The sequence below is a fragment of the Berghia stephanieae genome, chromosome 4 (assembly GCF_034508935.2).
Source record: "Berghia stephanieae isolate SIO BIC M18660-M18661 chromosome 4, UCSD_Bste_1.3, whole genome shotgun sequence".
Taxonomy (NCBI): domain Eukaryota; kingdom Metazoa; phylum Mollusca; class Gastropoda; order Nudibranchia; family Aeolidiidae; genus Berghia; species Berghia stephanieae.
In genome coordinates, this window is record NC_088363.1 from 48,326,538 (window position 1) to 48,332,831 (window position 6,294).

The 6,294-nt window shown below is 36.7% G+C and overlaps 1 protein-coding gene across 1 annotated transcript in view; it reads right to left on the reverse strand.

Annotated features, from left to right (window-relative positions):
* LOC144970733 (uncharacterized) overlaps positions 1-931 on the reverse strand; it is a 78,600-nt gene extending 77,669 nt beyond the window's left edge. The window contains exon 1 of the mRNA XM_078910690.1: positions 566-931. The gene's annotated coding sequence lies outside the window, so the exon portion shown is untranslated. The remainder of the gene's footprint in view (positions 1-565) is intronic.
* Between the last annotated feature and the right edge of the window lie 5,363 nt (positions 932-6,294).

Sequence of the window (6,294 nt, forward strand, 5' to 3'; positions counted from 1 at the left end):
CAATATTCTTTTCACTAGTTAACTGTCGTACTCTGGAAAAACCCGTCTTTAAAAATTTGGCCAAAAAAACTCGTCCTTCAAATACCGATCAATTTAAATGGCTACCATCTTGGGAAAAAAATAATTTAAAAACCCTCTCAAACCTGAAAGGATAATAACCCTCGGATTCAATTTTTTGGGAGGCCTTCCGAAAGCTCCTACATCCCCAGTATTCTTGTTTTTTTTTTTTTTTATAATGTTCTAGTAGGGGGTTTGGGAGGGGGGAAAGTTTTTTATTTTTTATTTTTATTTTTTAAAGTCTCCCCCCTCCCAAACCCCCTACTAGAACAAGAATACTGGGGGTGTAGGAGCTTTCGGAAGGCCTCCCAATTTTTTTCTTCCTTTGGATTAAAAATAAAATAAACAAACAAAACTAAATTTTTAAAAAACCATCTTAAATTCAAGGTGAGCAACTACGTACACTTTCGGTTCGTAATACACGAGGAAGAGGCGGACGCAATTGTAACTTCTCAATTCTCAACTTTCTTCATCTTGCTTATCCCTGAAACATCACATTTCGGCTTACCTTGACATTTGACATCGGTTCTACTTGTCTTATCATTCCAGCTGTGTCACATATTGGTAGCCTTAGTCTTATACCTGTGTCATCTCTCATTTATCCAATGCATTGTTTCCATTATCGTGCGGTCTTTATCACACAGTGACCCACTAAGAATTGTACAATGCCAATATGCCTCTTCTGAATACACACAGCAACCCAAATACGTTATTCCATTGTACCTAGAGCATCACACACATTTAATCAGCACAGCTCATGACACGAGAGACGTGCTAATGGTTTCTAAAACATTACACAACTTGAATTAAGTATTAAGTGTGTTGTCATAATAATAATAATAACAGTATCGTCATAACCGAGAGTGTGTTAACGGTGCCGGTCATTCATTCCGTGTGGTATGCTTGAATTCACACACACACACACACACACACACACACACACACACACTACAAACACAGATATAAACCGATCAATCAATCAATCGCATGATCGATACAGTTTAGAGAACTCTTTGAGGTCAGGAGTTATATAGAGCAGAAGCTTTATGAAACCGAGTGAAATTTTTCATGCTTGGTTGACTAGACCGAGAACTTATCACCAAACAAACAATTAAAAAAACAACTATTCATTTCTCAGATAAATGAACTGTTCCATTTTTTTAAACAGCGAATTGGATAGAGAAGGTTCACCTTGGCCGTAGCCTCTGTAAACTCATAGTTCATAGGGGAGATGCCAAAAGAAATCACATCGTGAGTTGTATTCTACATACATCTCAGCCACTGGGCATGATCTATAATATTACATTTCCATGTGCTCGAGGTCATTGGTCACATTGCAAAGTGTGCTCAAAATGACCTACATAATGAAAAGTGTTCACAGTTTAAGAAATATCCAACGTTACAATTGGTCATTTTGCTCAGCATGACTCATGGGTATGTTTACAACTTTCACAAACAAAGCAGCGTGTTTAGATAGATTGAGAAATGTCCAATCGTTGTACAGCAACAAATCATGTGATCGATGACTAGGTTGGACGAAAACATGAATATAGATAGCACGAAGATGACGTCACTCAAGCCTTTGTTATTGTATTTTGCCATCCGCGTTTGTGAGTGATTCTCACTAAACTGTATCAACCAGACTATAGATAGAATGCGCTTGGCCAAGGTGTTCACAACATTGCCATCCGGAAGTATAACGGACCAACACACAAACTCTGTGTAACCATTAACGTTTATAGTCAGGTTGATACAGTTTAGTGAGAACAACTCACAAACGCGGATGGCAAAAACAATAACAAAGGCCTGAGTGACGTCATCTTCGAACTATCTATAAAAGTTCATGGTTACACCGTAGCCATCGTTATGTTACAGCCTGACACTGAAATTCAAAAGGGCTGGCAGTTTGACGTCATGATTTGTTTTTTGCACCGTCTTGTGAGTTGTCGTTAGTAGAGCTCATGGAAACACGTTATTTCATTGATTGAACTATTGAATACAACTCACGATTTGTTTTCTTTTGTGGCAAAAGACTGGCATTTTGACGTCATTTTTTGGTCAGTATCAGGCCATAACATTACGAAGGCCACGGTTACACAGAGTTTTTGTGTTGGTCAGTTATACTTCCGGATGGCAATGTTGTGAACTCCTTAGCCAAGCGCATACTATCTATAGATAGTTCGAAGATGACGTCACTCAGGTCTTTGTTATTGTTTTTTGCCATCCGCGTTTATGAGTAATGCTCACTGAACTGTATTACCCCGACTATAAACGTCCATGGATACAGAGTTTTGTGTGTTGGTCCGTTATACTTCCGGATGGCAATGTTATGAGCTTCTTAGCCAAGCGCATACTATCTATAGATAGTTCGAAGATGACGTCACACGTCTTTGTTATTGTTTTTTTGCCATCCGTGTTTATGAGTAATGCTCACTGAACTGTATCAACCGGACTATAAACGTTCATGGATACACAGTTTTGTGTGTTGATCCGTTATACTTCCGGGTGGCAATATTATGAACTTCTTAGCCAAGCGCAAACTATCTATAGATAGTATGCAGATGACGTCACTCAGGCCTTTGTTATTGTTTTTGCCATCCGCGTTTGTGAGTTGTTCTCACTAAACTGTATTAACCAGACTATAAAAGTTCATGGTTACACAGAGTTTGTGTGTTGGTCCGTTATACTTCCGGATGGCAATGTTGTGAACTCCTTGGCCAAGCGCATTCTATCTATAGATCGCTCCCATTGTTTCCTTGAGCACTACTGATGACAACTCATTAGGCTCAGCAGAAACCTAAAAAAATTGATGCTGTACGCTTTGGTAATTTACTCAAAACATTCCGCCCGTCGGATATAACGTACCAACACACAAAACTGTGTGTAACCATGACCGTTTATAGATCGTGTGCGCTTGGCTATGAAACTCACAACATTGTCATCCGGAAGTATAACGGACCAACACGCAAAACTATTTGTAACCATGACTTTTATAGTCTGGTTAATACAGTTTAGTGAGAATTACTATTACTCATAAACATGGATGGCAACCCCCCCACCCCCCAAAAAAACAAACAAACAATAAAACAAAAACAAAAACAACAAAAAAACAAAGACCAAAGTGAATCAACTTCATTCTAGTATCTCTAAGTCTTATTTTTACTGAAAGAATGAAAACGGCGTCAGTCTTTTGTGAAGCTACTGTATAGAGTAACTGAGCTACAAACAGAGATAAACACCGGCTCCATGGGCTGATGGCTCTGAAGGACTATGTACTTTAAAAAAAAATAATTATGTGACCCATCGTCTCAAAACGGTATTATGTCGGGGTGAACAAGATGCTGAAAGGTCAACTTTGTAAAGCTAAACTGGTCAAGAAAACGAAATTTCGGTTTTCAGCACTTTAAAATTCTATATATTTTTTCTTCAATAATTCATACATGGACTCGACACAAGTCTGGTGTTTTTGGTAATACATTCTATTATCAGCACTTTGATCATCCCGACTTAATACCGTTTTGCGGTGGGTCACATAAATGCCGTTAATTTTTTTTTTTGGCCAACACCTAAGAAGGCATTTGTCACTGTATGGCTACGAGGGAGTTTAAGACTCTCTGGCCTCTAAGTCATAGATGTGTAATTCTTTATTGTTGTATCATAATCATAATCCGTGTATTTATTAAGGTTAATTGGTATTGTCACGCATGACTGACTAGCCTTGGTCACCAGTGCATGCATGTCATGTGGTTCAGAAGGTTAAGACTGGAACAGTAATGAACATACAGTAGAGTACATGAATTTAACAGCTTCGATAAAAGCACAAAATACGATATATCGAATATTTCGAGGTCAAATCCCTTCTTCAGACTATAAAAACAAAAACATTTTAAGTGATGTTTTATTGTTTGTTATTGGTTGAGGACGGGCTTTTAGCCCAAAACGTTCCGAGTTTGGTAATTTGCTCCAACTTTTTACAGTCCACAGCTTCTAACAGCTTAGTATCAACTTCAAGGGAACAGTGTAGGCAGTATGAAAGTGAAAGTGTCAGATTCCTTTCCAGTAGTATAAGGACCAGGAGACGGCTTAACTAGTACCCCCCCCCCCCCCCCTTCAAAATAAATAAATAAATAAAGTAAAATAAAAAAAAAAACAAAAAACGTAAGCTTTTATGTAGTGCAATGTCCACTAAACGTACTCAAAGCCCCTTACAAAGGGTCCCTGACCAACAGCAACATGTAACATGTTGAGCCCATTAGGCGATATTACAATTTTATTTCGAATGAGACAATGCTGCTAACGGCTAGGTACTCATTTTTAGTTAAATTACTTACAACATCCATCAGCCGGATATAATGTACCAACACACAAAACTATGTGGAACTGTAAAGTTTATATTCTAATTGATAAAATTTTAGTGAGAAGTACTCATAAAAATGACCAGCTAAAAATAATAACAAATAGCTGAGTGACATCAATTTCGTTTCTTCTATGAGCACCAGGGACGGCTGGTAATAATGGGCAGGGTGGGCAAATACCAGCCTGTTTTTTCAAGTTATATGCTGTATTACCAGGTCCGAACTAATCTTATTTAAATTAGATAACTTGATACTACGTACTGAAATCAATTTGTGTGTATTTTTGATAGATTGAGAATCATCATGCACCCCGTAATGCATAAACCAGGATACGCTCCTGTTCTTTTTATCACCCCCCCCCCCCCCTCAACCACTCCACTCCGCCAACATCGTCACGTTTATCAAGTTAGTATTAACTTGTGTTGTTTTTATATATTTGTTTATCCATTTAAATTATTTCTTTTTTTTTCTCTCGTTTTCTTTAGTGCTTCTCAAAACTCATTTATTTATATTGCTTTCTTATTTGTTTTTTGTTTTGTTTTGTTTTTTCTTTCTCTTTGTTTTGTCTTTTTAACAAATAAATTTGTTCTTTTTTTTTTTCCAAATTCTTAAAGTAATTACCGCTGTATTTTTATTGCCAAACTAAATATTTTTGCAAAACAATGTAATTTTCTATTGTATTCCCTCTAATAAAACAAAACACTTTTATTCAAAAGTCACGACTAAATAAATATATAAAATACAACCAACATTTTGGTTCTCTCAACAATTGAATTAGTATACGAGAACTACTCTTCTGAGAAAAGAGAGAGTTGAATTCTAAGTTATAGAGGACATAAATACGTTTAAAGGAAGGGTGGGCAGATTCCGTACTTGCCCGTCCTGAAGCTAATACTGACATTGACATACATAAGACAGTTCGTGATGAAGAGGCAGGAAACTAGGGGTTGGTTGGGTAAGGAGTAAAGATAACACGGTCGTTATTGTTAACGAATGCATGAGGAGAGATTGGTAGCATTATTTTGTCTTAATTGTATTGTATGAATTATTGGCGAAAGCCTAAAATTAAACAAACTTTGTTTTTGTTTGTCTTTTTTTGACTATGGAACTGATACTTGTCATAGCAGACCTGCCTACTTGAAATAGGAAAATAAAAATCGTAGTTTTCAGGGTTAATAAAATCGTAGATATTTTAACTACCCTTTAAAAAATCACCGGAATTTTCGTCTATTATAGGTATCAATTTTTAAAAAAAACGAGAAAAACTGATTGGAAACGTAATAATGATGGTGGTGGTAGTAATTATGATGGTAATATTAGTATTGTTATTATTATTATTATTATGTACGTTTTGGTGGTATTACGATTGTTGTATTTTTTGTGGTTATTAATGGTATCAGTTTATTGTTTGGTTCGATTTACCATTTTTTTCCACTTTTATGTATGTTGTCTTCAAATTGTGTGCTTTATTGGCGAAAGTCTAAGATTGAATAAACTTTGTAATATCGTATGGTAATCATCATTGTCGACGACATCGTCGTTGTCATCATAATCATCATCATCATGAACAACAACAACAACATTAACAACAAGTACTACAATAGCAATAAAAACAATATCAACATCATCATATAATTTCCGTCATCGTCTCCACAACTATCATTCTAACCAACAGCACCACCAAAACCACTACCATAATTACATCCTCCCTCACCGTCTCCTCTTCCTCCTCCTCCACCACCACCACCGCTACCACTATTCCAACCACTACCACCACCGGAACAATCATTCTAACCACCAAGAGAGCAGTAAAAATGATGCATTTTGAGCTCTGAATGAAACTCGAGTCATATCGCTGTTGTTGCTTCTCGGTGAAAACTTT